Below are 23,285 nucleotides of genomic sequence, written 5' to 3' on the forward strand. Positions count from 1 at the left end.
TATGTCACTATTTTCACTTTATTGGAAGTATTGTACTTAATCACTAAAATGTTTGTGAAGGTTTTCCTTGGATAACAGTTTAAAATAATTCGTATCATAAATTAAACCACATCATTCAAAATATTCATTGAACACTTTGAATTGGCATTTGGTGTCAATTACAAAGGCCAACAAAAATTTTTTTTAAACTTTTTTTACTTTGATAGCTGATCTTTATAGATTTTTTATGACCTGAATCCAAATCTAGCCTTAGTTGTTTTGTATCACCCATAGTTTTCGAGCAACATGCTTTTTATTATACAGTATAAGAATCCTATGCTGAATGGTAAATGGGGAAATTAATGAAACACTTTGTTACAACATAAACATGGTTTGTATTTACAGTAAGCTACTTAAAACAATGATGTGTGTTAATAGAGGTTTTGCTTGTCGGCTGGAATTGGTTTGTATTTTATTTCTCTTTTTTCTTTGAAGCTTCTTGTGTAACTTTTTCTACAGTGAGTCATTGCCAAACTTCTCGGTGAAGTGTCCAACAGTAGTCTCCCATCATGTTAGTGTTCCAAGAGCCTTGGTAGTGTTTTTACATCACTTTACTGTCCTGGTGAAAACACTCTCCTCGTTCCTCACTATCATCTCCCATGTTTTCTGGGAGGTAATCAAGGTGACTGTTCAAAAAGTGAACTTTCAGGCTCATTAAACATCCTAAAGTTTTAAACTTCTTTAACATTGTAGCTATAATAGAAACATATCCTGAGTCTTTTTCATGTTCTAAGAACCTTGAAACAACTTGCTTGAATGATACCCATACTTCTTTCTCGTTTAAGGTCATTGTGGATTCAAAGTTAACATCAAACATCAATTTTCTAATGTCAGGTCTGACAAAGACGCTTTGTTTTAGTTCATCTTCTGAAAGATGTGGAAAGTTTTGGCAGAGATACTTAAAACATGATCCATCTTTAGGTAAAGCCTTTACAAACTGTTTCATAAGGCCTAACTTTATATGTAGAGGTGCTAGGAGTATGTTTTTTGGATCTACAAGGTTTTTGCATAGAATGTTCTTCTCACCAGGTTTTAAAGACTCCCCCACAGGCCAGTTCTTTCTGCAACAGTGTTGATCCCTAGCCCTACTGTCCCATTCACACAAGAAACATGGAAATTTGGTAAATCCACCTTGCTGACCAAGGAGCATGCATGTTACTTTTAGATTGCCACATATCATCCAACCATGAGCAGAATAGCCTATTTTATTTAGCACTATTTCTAGGGTTTAATAGCTTTTTTCGTATGTAAGATAGGTATAGATACATACATGTTACCATTGTTTAATAAAACAGCCTTTAAACTAGTTTTGGATGAATCAATAAACAGCCTCCAGTCTTCCTTTTTGTATTCAATATCAAATCCATTCATTATACCGGGAATGTCTGAGCAGTATACTAAATCACCTTCTTGTTGAAAAAACTTGGAAAATTGCTTCTCTGTCTTCCTATTTATGTTTATGCTTGTTCCAACTGCCAATAAGTTCTTTTCTTTTAATCTAGAGCCAAGCAATTCAGCTTTTTCTTTCGCTGAGCCCAGATCCCTAACCAAATCATTAAGCTCAGTCTGAGTTTCTGTATTACAATGGAATTCATCATCATTTGGTTAATCTAAATCACATTGTACATCAGAAAATACTTATGTTGGAATAGAATTTAAATCATCTGTTGGTTCAGGAACTGGCAAATCTACACTATGCCCTACTGGTCGGATGGTGCGGAAGGTTAGGGTAGCTTATTATCTTCTTGTTTTTCATTTTATGTCCAGTAATAACAGCACTGCAAAAGTAGCAATCATCAGAATGATTTCTTGGCTCCCTCCATATCATAGAAACAGTCAATCTAAAGGCTTTTTATCCTTTTTGGACCATTTTCTCAGATCTTAAACACACACATAACATATCTTATATGGCGCCCAAGTTTAGATCCAAAGTATGATAGATAACCTTTTTCAAAAAGTCTGTAACGTTTCTTTGGCGTTTTTTAATCACAAATTCACCACAAATATAATAAAAACTGTCAGCAGAATTTTTACAACCACGATTAGAATTATGCTGACCACATGTACAGAAAATGGGACAGTGAGGTTAGGTTGATATAAACAATACACCATCTCAAACAGTCCATGGGTGGTCTGCCAGTCCATAGTGTCCAACAGGCACAGTATTTCAGCAATCAGAAATGCCGCCATCGTCAGATGCTCTGATGAAGGTTCACTTCATGGGCGCATCTGACAATGGTGACATGTCTGATCGCCAAAATATTGTGCGTGTTGGAAACTATGGACCGGCAGTATACCCATGGATTGTTCAAACAAGAAATACACTGGGAGAAACTGAAAAATTAATAAACACCATCTGTTAACCAAAAAATAGAATCGACTTTTTTTGCCAGCAAATGTTTTTCAGCAGTGCTACCAACATCATCTACGTTCATTAAACCTATTTTTAAAATTATTTTAACTATATATATGCTGGTACATTCTTTAAAAATGGCTTAATTTTATAAATTTAACTGTAAAATGTGAAGTAATAGTGGGTGATACAGTTTTCTAAGTATCATAAACATAAGAATAAGGTATTTTCAGCAAAAAAGTTTTTCCATCGTTGGCCTGTGGTTATAGCATCTATCATTGTGTCAAAAAAAGTAAATCTGTACTGCATTTCAGCAGGTTGTGTAGGTTCATCAGTTTGTTCATAACCAAACATTTGTTTTTTTTCTATATTATTCTTTAAACTGAGACTAAATTTCAAAATTACTTTTTTCTACAAACAATCAAGCTTCTGCAATGCTTGTTTCAAATCCTGTGTTACTGAATTCTTGAATCCAGTCACGAAATGAATGTAAAATATCAATAGTGTCATTCAAGTTCACTTGAACCAATTGCTGTAGTTTACTTATATTATTGACACATAGTAAAATCCCCATACAACATATGTAGTGCAACAATAAACTCAAAAGTTAACATTTCCTTCAAGACTGCTTTACAGTCGCTAATAAGTTTCCGAATCATCAGTTTTATTTTTCAGATCACTCACACTTTCGATGAAATATCACTTTTATGGCTCCGATCTCCCATTGTGTTTCTGACAGAGGTTTCAATGTCAATTTCAATTTACTTTTTATAAGATCCCAATGCTTGCTTGATTTTCTTAAAAGCACATAAAGTTGACTGCTGAAGATGAAAACATTTTAGCTGTTGTAGAAGTTTTAGTGGCATCTAGCAAAAGAAAATTCCAACAATGGCATCTGCATGGCATGAACAACACTCGTGTATTATGAGTATTCTTGTTCTAACACCTTTCTTAATGCCAACCATATTGGCACTGTTATCATATCCCTGTTCTCAACAGTTTTGGATATCTTGACCATTATTTTCTAGTTCCTTTAAAATGGCATTTGTTAAATACTCCCCCACTGCTTCTATTATGCAATAAACCCAATGAAATGTTCCTCCATCTCTCCAGTTGAGGAATTAAAAATCTTAAAATTATTGACATTTGTTCAACATGGCTCGAATACCTGGTACAATTGAGAATGAAGGCATAACATTTTGCTTGTTTGACTCTGTTTATAATTTCATTGATAGCAGATTTGGACATTAATGTAACTAATTCATTTTGTGTGTCACATCTCAGATAATGCTGACAAAGTTCCTTTTTGTTAATACACTTCAAGTGCTCTTTTGGTGTTACATCATATTTGGATAACAGTTGAAATAGATCTATAAAATTTCCACTGTTTCTGCTATCATTCAGGTTAAGGGATTCGCAATGCCAGAACATGTGAAGCTAAGTATTCTATAATATTGATCAATCTTTTGCTCAATTTATACCAATAATTTTGAGGTCCCCTACTCAGTCTCCCGTTTTTCTCATATATTAGTCTTCCATATTTGATTCCTTTACAGGATTCCAACCATCTAATCATGAACTCCATATGTTATTGACTTTGTTCATGCCTTTGCAATATACTACTCAGATCTTTCCAGTCACAACATCCTTCTTTTACCATCTGTATATGCAAATGTGAAAAAAGTCGACATGAAAAGCAATAAACTTTGTCTTGAGATATGGAGTACGCTAACCATCTGCAATGTTGCTTTTCACCATACTCAATTTTCTAGTAAAATGAGATTTAGTAAAATGTCTTTTATTTGCATCTTTGGTGTAACTTTTATCAGGTTTCTCTAGGTTCTGTTGGGGACCATTTGGAATTAAATCATGATGCTGCGAATCTACTACTGGAAATACCTACTTTCCTGAATCTAATTCTATAAATGACTCTCTTATACAAACAGTTTGCTCTTGATTATCACTTTCGAAGTCTTTATTTGGCTCACAATCTCAGATCACAGCAGTTTCACCTGCTCTGATGCTGTATCAGAACATTCATTCAACCCTGAAGCAGGTTCTGTTTCAGAAACTAAAGACTCTTGGATAAGAGCTTCATCAGAGGCCTCTGGAGCAGTAACACCTTAAGTTTTCGTAAGAAATTTCATCATACTCAAACTTATAGCTTGATTGGATATAATTGTCTCAGTATTTTTTTTTTTTTTTTTTTTTGCTGCACCGGATTCCCATTTTCTCCCTATTTCTCTGTCTCTTGAGGGTCTTCCAGGCATGTTGGTCTAAAAAACATTTTGTGCTTAGTACATTGATAAGTACAGTAGGGTACTTAAAGTACTCAGTGTCATAGTACAGAGTGAATAGGCTGTGTGATTATCATAGATGGCAGAATATTTTTTTTATTCTGTCATGTGTCATACCAGACAAATAAATACACGAAGAAATGTATTTGTATATTGATTTACCATAGGATGGGGTTCCTTTAGTATGTATGCCTGACACTGGTACAAACCCCCCAGAAATAACTAAAAAAATACCTATTCAAAAAATTAGATAAAAATTCACTTGATGCCTTTTTGAGAAACAATCTCCACTTGTTCCAAATTAACAATGTAAGTGTATACCAAAAGTGAGTTGAATTCAAAGAAATAGTATCAACAGAAATTGAGAGATTTATTCCAAACAAATTAATGAACGATGGAGTTGATCCACCTTGGAACACAAGAAGTAATGAAAAAAGCATACCAAATTGAAACAAATGCAAAATCTCCAAGTTAGGTGATCTTTTATAGAAGCTCAAGATTTAGTGCAGATTTCAATGTGGGGTGCTTATAATAGTTTCCACAATAAAACTCTGTCTCAAAACCTGGCAGAAAATACAAAGAGATTTTGGTTGTATGTAAAGTAGCCTAGCAGCAAGACACAGTTAATGCCTTCCCTGTGTGATAGCACTGGAAACACTGTTGGCAACAGTGCTGACAAAGCAGAGTTATAAAACACAGCCTTCTGATATTTCTTCAGCAAAGAAGATAAATTAAATATTCCAGAACTTGAATCAAGAACAACTGCCGACGTAAGTAGCTTGCAAGTAGATATCCTCAGAGTCATGAAGCAACTTAAATCACTTAATAAAACCAAGTCTTCTGATCCAGACTACGAACTGACTAGGTTCCTTTCTGAGTATGCTGATGCAATAGCTCCATACTTCACAATCATATACAACTACTTGCCCAATGAAAGATCCATATCCAAAGACTGGAAAGTTTCACAAGTCACACCAACATTCAAGAAAGGTAGTAGGAGTAATCCACTAAATTACAGTCTCATATCATTAATTTTGATATGCAGCAGGATTTTGGAAAATATATTGTGTTCGAACATTATGAATTATGTTGAAGAGAACAATCTATTGACACACAGTCAACATGAATTTAGAAAACATTGTTTTTGTGAAATGCAACTAGCTCTTTACACACACAAACTGTTGAGTGCTACTGACAAGGGATTTGAAATTGATTCTGCATTTCTAGATTTCCAAAAGGCTTTTGACACTGTACCACACAAGTGACTTGTAGCGAAATTGTGTGCTTATGGAATATTGTCTCAGTTGTGTGACTGGATTCATGACTCCTGTCAGAGAGGTCACAGTTTGTAGTAACTGATGGAAAGTCACCGAGTTAAACAGAAGTGATTTCTAGCGTTTCCCAAGATAGTGTTGTGGGCCCTCTGCTGTTCGTTATCTATATAAATGATTTAGGAGGAAACCTGAGGAGCTGTGTTAGGATTTTTGCAGACGATGCTGTCATTTGTCATCTAGTAAAGTCATTAGAAGATCAAAGGAAATTGCAAAACAATTTAAAAAGGCTGTCTGTATGGTGTGAAAATTGACAATTGGCCCTAAATAAAGAAAAGTGTGAGGTCATTCATATGAGTGCTAAAAGAAATCCATCAAATTTCAGTTACACGACAAATCACTCAAATACAGAGACCATAAATTCAACTAAATACCTAGGAATTAAAATTAGAAACAACTTAAATTGGAAAGAACACATAGAAAATGCTGTGGGGAAGGCAAACCAAAGACTGCATTTTTTGAGAGGATTACTTAGGAGACTGCCTGCATTATGCTTGTCCATCCTCTTTTGGAGTACTGCTGCATGGTATGGGATCCTTACCAGTTAGGATTAACAGAGTAAATTGGGTAAGTTTAAATTTTTTGCAATATTGTGGAATAGGGGAGAGTGTGTCACTGACATTTGGGGTGGACATCATTAAAACAAAGGTGTTTCTCATAGCAGTGGCATCTTCTCACAACATTTCAGTCACCAACTTTCTCCTTGAAATGCAAAAATATTTTGTTGATGCTGGCCTACATAGGGATAAATGATCATAATAAAATAAGGAAAATCAGAGCTCACACAGAAAGATACAGGTGTTCATTTTTTTTTTTTTCTGTGCACTGTTCGGGATTGGAATAATAGAAAAGTATTGTGAAGATGATTCAATGAACACTCGGCCAGGCACTTAAGTGTGATTTTCAGAGTATCCATGTAGGTGTAGATGATCTGTTTGTCCTTATGCTTTCTACTGTAATTAAGAAATGATTATTAAATGCATTTGCAACCTGTGACTCATCGTTTATAGCCTTCCCATTCAGTTTAATAGCAATTTTGTCTTGCTCTGTGACTGGATATCCTTCCTTTTGTTTCACTACATTCCTTATAGCCTTAAGTCTGTTGTTGGAAATACTGATTTCTGACATTATGTGCATGTGCTTTGATTTTTTAATAATTTTTCTTAGTAATTTTGAGTAGTTTTTGTAGTGTGCAGCTACTGCAGGATCCCTACTTGTTCTTGCCAAAAGATACATCTCCCTTTTCTTTTAACAAGATACTTTAGTCTCTCTAGTGACCATGGTTTTTTGCATGGCTGTTTAATGTCCTTTCTGATTAGCTTATGTTAAAAAATTGTGTAAATTTATCATGGAATAGATTAAATTTTATGTTAGCATTTGGTTCACTACAAATTACATCCCATTTCATCTCTTGTAAGCTATTCTTAAAAACATTTGTCCTGGAGTCATTGATTAATCTAACTGATTTCCACTGAGGAGTACACATACTGTAAGGTGCTATGTTATTTGAGGTGGTTCACTATTGTTCCCTCCATTGGGTTTGACTTCTTCCATTTCTTTTTCTTCTGCAAACTGTTCATATTGTCAAAAAACATCATTGGCAGTGATGTCCACTAGTAATATTACGTAACTCAATAACCCTGGATATACATCAGTCATTTATCAAAGTATCTTTTGACCCTATGACTACAGTTTCAAATTATGCCTACTGATTATTTGCTTTTGATAAAACAAATTAATTTTTGAAAATACTATTTGTCCTTTATATTTAATGTATGAAACAACTCTCATTTCACATTCTAATGCATTTGTATGAGAGTGTCAATTTTATTTTTATTAAAAAAGTGGGACATCTTAAAAAATTATGGAAAAAATTGGAACATTTAAGGAAGAAAATGGGACACAAATTGCAGTGACAAAATTTAATGGACATCAAACTTTACCTTTGCATCATGCACTCAGATGATCCCAAATGATTTTTTACATTTATTCTGCAGTGCTGTCACTGTACTTTCAAATTTTGTGTCTTCGATCATGATTTTGTGAATATGTCATGGAAATCTGTTTCCAGATTGGGTTTGGGGGATAATGTGTATCAGCAAAGGTACTAGTAAGACCTTCAGCATGAAAGGAAGGTTCCTCTCTCACATCACATGTGCTGAGCTGCATGTTGTGCCACTGGGTGGTCAACTTTTCTCTTGACCACAGTTTGGTGGTGGCCCTTCATACTACTGGACAGTTGGTTGGTTGTCATACCAACATAAAAAGCTGTGCAGTGATTGCAGAAGAGTTGGTATATGACTTGGCTGCTTTCACAGGCGACCTTGCCTTTTCTGTGACAGGACCAGAGCAGGAAGTGCTTGATGAGTAGTTTGGGCAGATCTTGCACCTGGTCTTCCACAGGCATATGATCCCTGTGACAAGGGGATGGGAGTGGGAATGGAAAAGAGATGGACTAAGATGTTGTGTAGGCTGGGTGGGCAACAGAATAATACTTTAGTAGGGTGGGAAGCATTTTGGGTGAGATGTCTCCCATTTTAGAGCATGCTGATAAATAATCAAAGCCCTGAAAGCTCTAATCATGTACTGCTAGGAGCTCAACATTCCAAATTATACCTAATTACATTTGATGCAGCTACATGCCAGTGGTATCACCTTTTACAATTGTGATGTAATTTTGTTACTGAGTCTTATAAGTAGGCAATATTTCAAGTTTATAAACACAGAAGTGAAGTGTTTCATTTACTTCAGAGGCAGGAGGAAAATGCTCTGTCTAGACAGCAAAGACTGTGCTCTTAGGGGAAAAAAAGGTTGTAATCTGATTGGGTTCCATTTTAGGTCAGTGGACTATATCTAACATTTTCATCTTTTTATTTATTTATTTATTTGTCCATATAAATCTCTTTTTCAGTACATATGTTGTACACAGGATATTGGACAGAAAACCTTTTTAGCTATTGGTTTTACAGATGTCAAACATACACTATTTAAATTTTTTATAACAAACTGGATAATACAGTTAATAATCACAAATATTTTTAAAATACTGTATATTTATAACTTATTTCTACAATTAAAGATACAAATTACATTTTTTCTTGTATAAGATACTGTGAGATTGAATAGTAGCAGTTTTTCAGAAGGTAGGCTGTCACAGACTTTTCAAAGCTCTGTTGTCAGGAAGAAATTTTATGTGCCTTGGTAATCTGTTGTAAAGTTTTGTTCCTGCATGATATACACCTTTTTGGCATGATGTGGTGTTACAATGATTAACATGTATGTCACTGTCTGATCTGGTACTGTAATCATGGACACTTTTGTTTTGAGGAAAAAGTTTTTCTTTACTCAGTATGCTTTTTATGACATGCATGACTACTTCCAGTATATAAATGAAGGGAAGGGGTTGGATCTTTAGATCTTTAAAGAAAGGTTTGCATGGTTTTCTGCTGCTCACTTGTCTCATTATTCTTACAATTGCCTTTTGTTTCCTGAAAACTGTTATGGCCTGGTGTACATTTCCACAGAAAATGATACTGTGCTTCAGTATTGAATGTACATGAGCAAAGTGTACACCCCTAACTGTTTCTGCACTACTATTGTTACAAATAATTCTTACTACATAGCTCATTTTTGCTAGTTTTGAATTTAGGGATGTGATATGAGTGCTCCATTTAAGATTTTTGTGGATATGAATACCAAGAAATTTAGTTTTATTGGCAGCATTTTTATTTTGATCAGTGTTGAAATTCTTGAGTACTGTTTTTTGGGGATTAGCTATTAGCCTGTTTCTGGTAAACCATTCAGACACTCCTTTTGTAATATCTTTTGCAGATGCATTAAGATTTTCTTCTTTATTCCCTTTAGTCAATACACTGGCATCATCTGTAAATAGTACCGGTTTAGAATCCCTAATGTATGATGGGAAATCATTAATGTACACCAAAGAAAGAAAGGGGCCTAAAATGGAGTCCTGTGGAACACCATGACTCAGTCCACATGGTTCTGAAAGTTGTACCTGGAGTTCATTTCCTTCCATGTACTTAATTTCAGTTACCTGCGAGCGATATTACAAATATGATTTAATCCACTTACTTGACACACCTCTTACACCATACTGTTTGAGCTTCCTCAGGAGTGCAGAATGATCAATCACATCAAAAGCTTTTGTTATATCCAAGAATAAACCTGAGATATTTCTGTGGTTGTCCACTGCATTTAAGACATGGTTTGTCAGATTGAAAGTGGCTGTTTCAATTGATTGCTGTGGTTTGAAGCCATGTTGACATCCAGAAATAATATTATTCTTGTCAAAGAATGTAGTTAGTTTTGAAAGGAACATTTTTTCAATAATTTTTGAAAACCCTGACAATAGAGACATAGGCCTATAGTTAGCCATACATTGATGATCACCTTTTTATATAGGGGTATTACTTTTGCCATTTTCAGTTGCTGAGGGAAGACGCCACATGATAAGGATGAACTGCATGTACCCACTAATGGTTTCACCAAATTTCAATGAATGTAAAACAATAAATACCAATGAAAGAGTTCTTGAATTTTTACATGAATCCAAGATGATGATGTCATTTGTTGCTCTAACAGTTGTGACATTGTAAACGTCTACGCTACTTCAGCAGTAATGTTACAGTACAGAGAACAAAATAAGTCTGGAAAGCATATTTTGCATGAATTAAAATGTACATATATGTCTAAAATAGTGTTTGATGTGAATGCAAAAACTATAGTGTCAGAATATTTTCTGCCAAAAACTTACCTGTCCATTGTAATAAAGATTCCTTATACACCCTGTGAAGCCAACAGCATTTGGACTTGCATTCCATTTAAATGTTTCCTGTGATGTTTCATCCCAGTAAATGCCACCAATCTGCAGAGGGCTGTTTAAAGTCAGGTGCCCTCCAAATATTGGTAATTTCCCCTTAACCAGGCAACTTGTTCCATTGAAAAACGATGTTGTCATATTTTTTGTTTCCCTAACATCAGCTGATTTACAATAATCCAATATGAGATGAACATACTGTAACAAGAGATTTTGTTACATAAATATACTTTATTGACAACATTTACTAAGAGACCTAAAAGACTTTTTATTTTAAATTGCCAATCCCAAGTATCAGACTTTCTTTTATTTTACTACAGTAGAAAAGCTCTAATTATAAATATAATTAGATAACTATACCTCTGAATTCCAGAATAAATCCATTTGGTGCCACATTCCATCATTCAACTTTTTCTTTACTTTTATAAATAACTCAGTAGTACTGTATCCAAAATGTAAAAGTAGTCTTGGTTTACCATCTTGTAGCTCCAGTGCAATATAGTCTGTAATTAGAAAACCTGTAGAGAGGTCAATAAATAATGAGAATATGTCTTCTGACTTGGTGTGATCGAAAGTGTAATATACCTGACATAATAACTTCATCTATTATGACAGAAGACAATGGGCCATTGTAAAATAGTAAACCATGTTCTTTATTTGTAAGGAATTCAAGACTAATGTGATTTTCAGCTTGTGGATGAATTGCCTGAAACCAAGCCCAGCCACCTCCTTGGAAACTTATTTCCATCTGTTGGCAACGTGGCCCCTCATATCCATCTGGGCAAGAACACCTAGATAAAGAATGGAAGTAGTAAGATAAAATGTTATGGTATAGTTATTATATGTACAACTTATAGCTTTAATTTTTTGTCACCATGTGGAAAGTAAGCAATATCATTTGAGTTTGTTATTATAGCGTACATTTTAATAAGAGGAATGACTATCTTTCTAGCTGTTGGTAATGATAAATCACTGCTTATGATTCACATTGACGGGAAACACAATTTACAGTATTTGAAAAAAATCAGTTAAATCAAAAAACTTTCCTCTAAATTCTCTTATTTTACATATTACATCACATTAGTGTAAAATAAATTCCTTTATTGCTGTACAGAACATTATAAGAAGAAATAAAAGAAATTAATATATCCGAAGTTATTAAAATCAAACAACAGAAACTCCAGAGTTGAATATCAACAATATTAGGAAAAGGATAGATTGCTACTCACCATAAAGAGTTGCAAACAAGCACAAAGAAAAGACTGTTATACATTTGTCTTTTAATCAGAGCCTTCTTCAGAAAAGAAAACACACAGACATACACACACACACACACACACACACACACACACACACACACACACACACACACACACACACACACACACACATTCACACATGCAAGCACACCTCTGGTGGGGGTAGAGAAGAGTGCCATCTGGTGTGGCCTGTAGGAACCATATGGAGGCACAGCGAAACTGCCAGGCACAGCATCGAGAGGTTGTGAGGCAGGGAGGTAGAGGTGAGGGGTGGGTTGGGAACGGAAAGCAGAAAAGACAGGCAGGTGCACTGGCAAAGGACAGCACACAGTGAGGGTGAGGCCATGATAATTTTGGGACCAGAGAATGTGTTGTAATGACAACACACATCTGTGCAGTTCATAAAACCTGGTGGTGGAGAGGAGGATCCAGATGGTCCAGGTTTGTGAAGCAGCCACTGAAATCAAATATGTTATGTTCAGCTGCGTGTTGTGCCACAGTGTGGTCTATCATGCAGCAATGTGCCCTTGCTTTGCATGGGTAGCAGTAAGCATCTATAGTGGGACCACTTGTCTGATGTAGCAGTTATTTTGCTGACTGGCCACTGTGAAGAGTTATGATAAAAATTCAGGGAACAACTTCAGGTAATTGAATAGCATCACTTTCAAACAACTTAAATGATGCAAGCAGCATTTGCTAGGAAAGCCTTCAGGAGGCATGAGTGTTATCCATTCCAAATTTAACTGATGTGACTGGTGTTTAGAGTGACATCTTGTGGCAATGTTATGAGCTGCAAGCTACCACACCAACCATTCTGCCTGACTACTGCACCATTTTGGCATGAGCTTCAGCCACTTACCAGCCGCCCAACAGCAGTGACAGTACGGTGTGGCCTGCCAGACTGCAACAGAATATTGCACAAGCTACTCCCACTGCCAGTCCAGCTTCAGCTACATTTTCTGTGTGACCTTTTCCTGTTTATCACTACAAAGCAGCCTCTGCTATGCAATGTTGGTAGAATACACTCTCTGCCACGACACATTGGGATGTAGCACCCTTACAAAGCACCCTCTTCCATGCATGATTGGTGTGGCATACCCTTCACCTCAAAAAATGGTACAAAGCCCCCTTTTCCATGCAACTTTTTTATGTAGAACCCTCTGCCATGCAACATTGACACAAAGTATCCTCTGTCATGAAACTTCATTACGAAGCGCCCTCTACCATGTATAACTCATAAGAATCACCCTCCAACAGGCAGCATTTGTGTGAAGCACCCTCTGCAATGTTACATTGCTATGGAGCACTTCTACAACCCAACATCAATTTATATATTTATAGGTAGGTCAATAAATTGACACAAGATATAAGGAGAGATGCAGCAACTTTGAGAAATACACAGGTTCTTCTCATACTCAACTGAACAGTTGTTTTTATCCAATTCTTCAAATTTATGTAACTTTACAAAAACACTACCAGATATCTGCACTTCTGACCATCAAAAATGACATGCCATGAAATCAACATGAGGCAAAAGTCAAATTGGCATGACTGCTTAGATAAGCAAATGATTTGCATTTCAGAACAACTACACAGAGTAGGTAGGAGTAATTCCATCTACATTCTGTGTAAAAGGAAAGCAATTCATTTCTCATTCAGAAACAGCATTTGATTGTTTACTGCTTGTGACAAGATGTTACATCCATTGGAGGAGAAATATCTATTACTACATGTTGAATTCAACAGTGGCAGGATTGTGACCTACTGTTCCTTGATACTATTGCAAATGTTGCTTCTGATTCCAAGAGTGACATATGAATAGAGAATAAATGGATTCAGGAGGGCCATACTCAATGCTATCCAGTATCTCAATAATTTGATTAGTGCCTAAGAGGCCAGGAAAAGCACAAAACTGCAAACGAGCGCGATTTTAGAAAGTATCGCTGGTGTGAAACTGTCTGCCCCAGGTAGCTGAGTGGACAGCGCGACAGAATATCAATCCTAAGGACCCGGGTTCGATTCCCGGCTGGGTCGGAGATTTTATCTGTTCAGGGACTGGGTGTTGTGTTGTCCTAATCATTATCATTTCATCCCCATCAATGTGCAAGTCACCAAAGTGGCATCAAATAGAAAGACTTGCACCCGGCGAACAGTCTATCTGACGGGAAGCCCTTGTCACCTGACATTTAGGGTGGCCCACTGCATACTGTTGACGAAGGTACGCGAATATGAAATATGTTCCCTTATATGTGAATGGCTTTAAGACCTCTTAAGTCATAGGACCCAGTTAATTGTCCTCAATGGTTAGTGTTCATCAGAGACAATGGTGTTGCCAGGAGTGCCCCTGGGAAGTACGATAGGAATGCTATTACCCTTTATATACGTAAATGATCTAATGGACAGGAAGAACAGCAAACTGTAGCAAGTTGCTGATGTTGTGGTGTACAGGAAGGTGTCATTGTTGAGTGACTGTAGAAGGATACTAGATGAGTTAGGCAAAATTTCTAGTTATCTGGTGAATGACACATAGTTCTAAATGTACAAAAATGTAAGTTAATGCATGTGAGTAGCAAAAACAAACTCGTAATGTGTGTGCTATCTGACACAGTCAGGTCAATTAAATATCTAGACATAACGCTGCTAAGTGATATGAAATGGAATGAGCATCTAAGGATTGTAGTGAGGAAGGAAAATGGTTGACTTAGGTGTACTGAGAGAGTTATAGCAATGTGTAGTTCGTCTGTAAGGAACACCACATATAGAACACTAGTGTGGGATTCATACCAGGTCAGATTAAAGGAAGACGTCATAGCAATTCAGAGGTGGGCCATTAGATCTGTTACCCATAGGCTCAATCAACATGTAAATATTGCAGAGATGCTTTGGGAACTCAAATGGGAATCTCTGGAGGGAAGGCAATGTTCTTTTCAAGAAATGCTACTAAGAAAATTTAGAAAACCAGCAATTTTTAGTTGACTGCAGAATGATCCCCCTACCACCAACAAACATTTTGTGTAAGTACCACAAACATATCTTATAAGTTAACAGAAGTTAGGGATTATATGAAGGCGTATGGACACCCTCACTTCATTTGTGAATGGAAAAGGAAGGAAAATGCTAGCAGTGTACCATATGGTGTTTTGCAGAGTATGTATGCAGATGTTGATGGAGACATATATTATTTGCTTGTCCATGTTGCACGGTATAACCACATTATGCAATTAGAGTCAGGAGATGGGCTTGTCTGCTTGTCTGCTTCTGTGAACAGCGTCACCATGATTGCATCCATGTGTTGAAGCTCCATGTAGGACAAACTTTGACTTGCAGTCATCATTGGCATACAGGGCTCAGCACCTGGCAACTTGTGGGATACCATTGTGTAAAAAATGAGATCACCTCAGGTTTTGTGTAGTGGGTAATTTGGGCAGCAGGTGCTGCATTTCTGATGTATTAAGTACATAGTTTGTACCTCCATCTGTGAGACTTACATGGCATTATCTTTCATCATCTCTCTCTCTCTCTCTCTCTCTCTCTCTCTCTCTCACACACACACAAAAACACACCCACCCACCCACCCACCCACACACACACACACACACACACACACACACACACACACACACACACACACACACACACCAAAGAAGGCCTTGTTGTCTGAAAACTTACTTTCTGACAGTCTTTTGTTGTGCCTATCTGCAACTCAGCATCTCCACTAGATGGTGAGTATCAACTATTCTTTTCATAATATTGTTACATTCCATCCTGGATTTTCCATTGTTGAAAAGTATATATTTATCATTCTGAAGGGCTACTCAATCAGATTCAGATTTATTCTAATTTATTTCGCTGAACTTCTGGTACCTTTTAATAAAAATATCACTCTTTCCTGGAGGAATCTTTGATGGAACTTCTTCACCACCAAACATTTTTAATTTGATACTAATTTTCTACTGAGAACTAACAGTTTAAGTACACACACTGAACCATGCTTGAATCAGACTAGGGACACTAGAGAAAGCAGTGTAAATTACTATTATTGGTTGTCACTTTGGTTTATAAGCTCAAGTGTTGCCAGCACTCATTAAATTTAACATAAGTGAAGAAAGGGTAACACAGTAATTTTTCAAGGGGATGGGTTTTAAGTTTAGATGTATTCCATAAATTATAATTCATAATAGCCTGTAATATAAAAATGGAGAATTATTTATTCTGGATGAAAAGTAAATTAAGGGAGAAAATTTGAGTGAAAAAATTGAAAAGTCCATTAACAACAGAGTGTCTGGTAACCCTAGAGAAATGTAGTGCTGTGCTGACAGTGGAAGGGAAAGAAGACAGTGAAACCAAATGTCATGCAACCTACTTATTTTGAATAACACAAATGCGACCACTAAGCTTAACATCTTTATCAGACAAACAGATCAATGTCAACAGTGTCACAGGCCTTCATTCAGTGACTTATGCCATCATCACACCTTCCCTAGCTGAAAATCAGTTGTGGTGATTCATATGTGGGGGATTATAATGAAATGTAATATAGGAAAAATGAGAATAAAAGGAGAAATAAAAGATAAAAATATTACAAGAAATGCCTTCTACATAGACAAATTCATAAAATTTACCTTATAAATTTTCCTTTCTGAAAACACTGGCCACCATTAAAACAATGATTCTCATGACATCTATCAATCGTAGCCAAGTTTTGTATAGATGAGTCACATTCTGGTGTAATATTTACTGAAATTCCTACTAAAGAGGTCATGTTTGCATCTACTAAGATTGGTTGGCTGTTTATCCTGTATCTGTCAATGCATTGTCCTTGGCATTTTATTTTATCAATGAAGCAGTAGTGTATTCCAGCCACAACCAAGTTGAGATCAGTTGTCCTTTCTATCTGAAAAATATGTCCAATGACCTCAGAATTATTACAAAACAGAATATTAATTAAAATATTACAACAAATTAATAATAGCTTTGCATAGTGATGAAAATATTTGTGTTAATTACTTTGCTAAAGATGTTTTCATTAATAAAGCAATTGACAGAAATGACTGTACATTGTGCCTGAATTGCTGTTGTTCCCCTCTTTAAATGCAGCAAACAGTAGGGCAAGAAGGAGAGGGAGAGATGTAGACACAGAGAAAGAGAGAGAAGGCAGAGACCAATAGTAAGTTAAATGAACACTTTGACTAAAATGTAGACTTGGGTTAAAAAATTATGTGAAAAAGAAGCAACAAGTCCATGTGGAATTGGCTGAGGAGCCAAATAATCTTAAGGGCAGGCTCCCTCCTGCTATGTTATGCTTTTATAGCAAAGAAACATAAAATGACCCACCTGGTGAAATAGATAATCTGATTAATGCCATCATACTGTATAATAAAATGTACCGTTTGCTCATCTATTCCCTTTTGTAGATCAACCATAATGTCTTCATTACTGGTGAATAACATGCCAGGAAGTAACACTTTATCTGGCATAATTTTATATTTAATTTGTTTCACACATTGTACATAGCCTATTCCTTTAACCAAGCACCACAGTGATGTGTGATTCTTTGCACCAATCTTCTTGTTTTGTAAGTGTTTTCAGTTCTCTCCTTCCCTGCCGTTTGTCACTGGATCAATTAATAGGAATTTATAGCTTGTAGAATTAGAGTTTCTCAGATTTTTCAAGATTTCTTTGAATTTGCTGCCATTTCTTACTAGCCAGAAACACACTAAAAGTGTACAGTTTTGAGGTATTTTTTGTACATGCTTTTTCTAATTGCATATTTGTTTTAGTATATAGTAGTCTCACATAAATTTGGAAATGGAGCTAATACTGATATATGTTACCCACAAATCATACATGTTAAATGAGAAATAATGGCATGTGGTAGAAATGAAACTAGTGACCTGCATGTAGGATTCTGGTTGTTTTGTCACATCCTAATGTTCAGTGAAATGTTCAAATGGTATTGTTTCTGTTCAGGAATTGAGACTGCTTCTGGTCTTCATGTTCATTGCATTATGGGCCCCATCATCATCATCTTCATCTCAGGGCAGGCTTTATGCAGGGAACATGGACAATAATTCTGTCGTTTTGTCTTCTCATTGTAGGATATCATCTTTAACTTTATAGGTACTACTGGCAAGTCATATGGAATTCATTAGTGGTAAAAGTAGCGCTTTAATAATTTTTCTGTTAGCTTGACATTCCACATTATCTTACAAATACTCACTAAGGTCATGTGGGTTGTAGTTTACAGGCCAGTTCTTGGCAATCTAATATTCACATGTCCATAGTCCATATATGTGCCACATATCTTGCTTTTTCAGTTGATTTAATTGTCATAAGCATCCATTGTTGTTTCAGTCTGTTGAGTGTGGATCAGGGAAAATGGCATGAAACCTGTAGTGTCTAGTTATGCTGTATTGTATCTGAATGTAATGATAGGGAATATTATAATCCTGTTTCCATTTTTTGTGTCAATGTACACTTAAAGTAGATCTATGGACATCTTATTAAAACATTCCATAAGGCCATATATCTTCATAATGCTCCATGCTTTAAAATTATGTTTTTCACTAGAAACTTTGTGACTTCTAGAGCTTCAGCAGTTGGTACAACCTTAGCAACAGTAGAGAGGATGAAGCAGGCAGTGTAAACAGTTATCAGTTTATTCATATTTGTTGACTTGGGACCACAAGTCATTCACCTATGAGACATGCCAGTAAATCTCCAAAAGGTCTCGATCCATCCTACTTAACTGCTGATCATCTAATAATATGCTCACTCCATAAACTGTTTCCTAGTGTGAAACAGAATTGTCTTATTTACTTTTCTCACCTCTTACCCACATGCAATATGTGTCAACAGTCCAGAAGGAGCCCAGGAGGCATTTACTTAAGCTTTGAGTGTTCGAACACATTGTAAGATTTATATCCCTTGAAGCACAGTTATTTTAAGTCCTAATGGGAATTGCTATCTTTCATATTGAACAGTTAAGAAATGGCTTTGGTTCCTGCCATTCTCCAAATGTACTTAGGTTAAAATCAACAGTAGAGAGCACAATAATAATTGTTTATTGACCAGTTTTGGCTTACATTAAAACCATCCTCTAAATTTTTTGACCCCCTGTGGCTGGTGCTGGTAGCTCCTCAATTTTTCATGTGATACATGTGTGTGTATGTGTATGTGTGTGTGTGTGTGTGTGTGTGTGTGTGTGTGTGTGTGTCATCCATTTTTGACAAAGGCCTAGTTGGTCAAAGGCTTATTTTGTGACAGTCTTTTTCTTGTGCCTATTAAAAACGTGACTCACCATCTCTGCTATGCAGTGAGTAGCAACTATCCTTTTCATAATATTGTCTAAATTTATGAACTTTAAAAGTAATTGTGCAGTATATAACTGATAAGTGCTCACAAACTATTGTCTGTCTTTGAGCTTATACAGAGAAGGGCAAAGCAGGTAATGGTAATACGTATCATTCTTAGCTTAAGCTTAGCAGTATAATTGGATGGCAGTGGTGCTGTATTGGGTGGTTCTGTCTACCAGAAATACAAGCTGACCAGTCCCTGCCAACAAATCTAACAAATATACCGCAGCAGGATTGCACATCTTGGCTGACCATAACACATTTGTTTGTTTTTCAGTGGAACTCCAGCAGACACCATTCAAATGGGTGTCACCTGATTCAACACAGATGGCTCTGGTATCACCATTGGTACTACCCGCTTCTGCTGATCACTTGCACAGAGGTACATGGAGAAAATAGCATCCCATCTAAGTTGTATGTAAGTGGCCATACAGCCACAAAGAAGGCAGTTACAACCACACTGCCAAGAAGTTCAGCACAGCAGCCTATCACAAGTAACCAGCTGTTGCAGCCAGAGCCCTCACCTCTTCCAGCCTTGGCCTCACTTGGACTCTTTGCTCCAGGACTGGTAAAAACTTGAATATTGTGATCAGTTAATTATCATCTGTGATAGGCATCTGACCTGACATAGAACTGTTCCAATTAATTGTCAGCAGTGATTGGCATCTGATCAGACTTATTTAAGAACTTCAAGTGTTTTTGTTCCCTGCCAATGGACTACTCACATCACAGACCATTATTCCTTACCTAAATTGAAATCAAGAAGATTATTATTTTTGTGGTAACAGATGTAATTTCTTTTTGTTTCCAACAAGTCAGTTTTGTGAATCCTGTCATTTTATCTTTTATCAGAATAAAGTGTTTTATTTTGTCACTAGGGGGTAATCTTGTTGTAGAGTGTGTAGATTAACTCAAGTCAAAACAATTGGTTATATCCTAGTTGTACTCTATGAAAGTTTATAGTTATTCCTCAAAACTTGCCGGCTGTTGTGGCTGAGCAGTTCTAGGCACTTCAGTCTGGAACCGTGTGAATGCTATGGTCGCAGGTTGGAATTCTGCCTCGTGTATGGATGTGTGTGATGTCCTTAGGTTAGTTAGGTTTAAGTAGTTGTAAGTTCTAGGGGACTGATGAACTCAGAAGTTAAGTCCCATAGTGCTCAGAGCCATTTGAACCTCAAATTGATGTGCAGAAGATCTTATAAACAGTTGAAGTGGAAGCAAATAAAAAGTTCTCATGTTTACATAACTGTGCTTGAAGATTCTGTCATGAGTGTATAATACACAAATTGATGTTTCCACAGAAGACTACAGAAACTTCAGATTCAGAATGACTTTGGAAGTGGATTCTTGCATGCACTAGGCTCCAATGATCATGAACAACCATACAGGTTTACAGTGAGATGGTGTGCTGTAACTGGCCTAGTGGAAACACTACTCAGTGGACAGTGCAAAATCTGAAGATGTCATAGTGGTAGCAGAGCACAGTTGCAAGCAAGAAACTTTACCTTTAATCAGTATATTCACTGAAGAAAGGAAAATACAGTAGACACACTTTATAACAGCACGTACACATATACTCAATGTACAGAAGCAGTCAGAGACTGCCCATTACCAAAAATGAATACATAGCAAACAAATCATCAGGAGCACAATACAGAACTGCTATTATTTCACATGCAACCTTAAATATTTCCATTCACTGAAATGAGATTTTGATTACTCTAATTCACAGCTCATCAGAATATATCCATTTTTTCATTCTCACCCTCCTCAGATCAAGCAACACTGCTCATATCTGAATGAATATCACAAAATATCATAAAAAAACAACAAAAACAATCAATTTTTGACAAAATAATTAAACTTGGTAGATAAAAAATCTACTTACTGAACACAGCAAAACACATACATAAAAGAAGGTTGCAATTAGGCAAGCTTTCAGAGCCAGTGGCTCCTTCTTCAGACAGAAGGGTTGAAGGAGAAGGAAGAGGGGTGAAGGAAAAGGACTGGAAAGGTCTAAGAAAATGGGTAGATTTCAGGAAAAACACCCAGAACCACAGGTCAGGGGAGTCTTACCATATGGGATGAGAAGGAAAGTCTTACCAGATGGAAAGAGAAGGAATGAGTCTTTCCTTCTCACCCCTTCTGGTAAGACTACCCTGACCTGCAGTTATGGGTGACTTTCCTGAAATCTATCACTTTTCCTAGACCTCTACGGCCCTTTTCCTTCACCTCTCTTTGCTGGACAGTGTGGCCGAGTGGTTCTAGGTGCTTCAGTCTGGAATTGTGTGACTGCTACAGTCGCAGGTTCGAATCCTGCCTCAGGCATGGATGTGTGTGATGATCTTAGGTTAGTTAGGTTTCAGTAGTTCTATGTTCTAGGGGACTGATGACCTCAGATGTTAAGTCCCATAGTGCTCAGAGCCATTTGAACCATTTGAATCAGCTCTCTTCCTTCCCATTCAACCCTTCTGCCTGAAGAAAGAGTCAATGGCTCTGAAAGCTTGCCTTCTTTTATGTATGTGTTCTGTCACTGCTTGCTGACAACATATCATCAGCTAAAACTGTTATAATATGTTTTCTGCTTTTAAACACTCCACACAGTAACTGGTTATTACTTGCAGTAAGATTTGTAGAAAGTGTATATGAGTAAATCAATGAACAGATATGACAACTGGATCCAGGAATAATACAGAGTCAGTGATAGTAAAGTATTAAATGTGCAAGTTAATAAATACCTCTGCTTTATGTACTTGAAGTAGCCCATTTATCTTTTCAGGGTTGTCGTATCTTGAATCTTTTACAGAAAAGAAGATGTCTAACATAGGTATTGTTCTTCTATGTTGCCTTACACTGAATATGTCAAGATTTTTCTTTTCAGTATTCAGAACTTCTGACAAGGCTTGCTTAAATCGTTCTGCCTTACTTTCCTGCAATTAATTTTCAGGAGGAGTATAAATTTTGGCACTACAACATTTTATATGTAACATAAATTGGAAGAAAAAAGTTAATTTACCATGTTGTTCCATTCCTTGATGAAGTCTTCATCAGAAAGATGTGAAATTCTTACAGAACCACAGCTGATTATGGCATCAACGGGAATCTGTTTCACAGTAACAGTCACAGTTGCTGAAACATTGTTTTGTGAATGTCTGTGATCAGATACTCTGAATGCCAAATTGTATCTGAAATCATTTGTTCCTCCTTTTAACAAAATAAAGATAAATTGAAATGTAGAAATGTACAGTACTTGAAACATTTGACTGGCAAATATGTCGATCTAATTAATGAAAATTAACTTACATCCCTTCTGGTGTGTTGTATTTCATTGTAATCATTCCTGAGGCTTCATTAACTTTAAATCTATGATGTTCATCTGCCAGCCAGTAGAATTTCTTGTCCGGTAAATCCCAGTCATCTGGATCTTGAACATATATCCTTCCAATATCTGTTTCTGGAGTTTGATCCTTTATATCAGTGTGGAAACATATTAACACGCACTAAAATATGCATGCAGGTCCAGCAACCTTCCTAATAGTATTACTAATGGAAATGAAGTTTACTGTTTTGAGTTTTTTCTGATGTTACATGATATATGAGAAGAATAGTGATGTACATTCTGAGTAATGCCTTAATGCAAAGACACCTTTCTTGACACTAATGTCAGATCAGGTTTATGCATTATTTAAACTACACAGAATGGTAAAGGAGCAGTAAAATTTATTTATGAATTTTATATTACTTTTTTATAAATACAGACATCATTTGAAAAGCTTAAGAAATTTGTCAAAAGTCTTTTGGGTATAAAATCTTG

General features: G+C 36.3%; 1 pseudogene; it reads right to left on the minus strand.

Moving 5' to 3' along the window:
* Positions 1-23,285, minus strand: part of LOC126416929 (neural-cadherin-like) — a 183,179-nt pseudogene that overhangs the window by 39,978 nt on the left and 119,916 nt on the right.

This window comes from Schistocerca serialis, chromosome 8, assembly GCF_023864345.2.
Source record: "Schistocerca serialis cubense isolate TAMUIC-IGC-003099 chromosome 8, iqSchSeri2.2, whole genome shotgun sequence".
Taxonomy (NCBI): Eukaryota; Metazoa; Arthropoda; class Insecta; order Orthoptera; family Acrididae; genus Schistocerca; species Schistocerca serialis.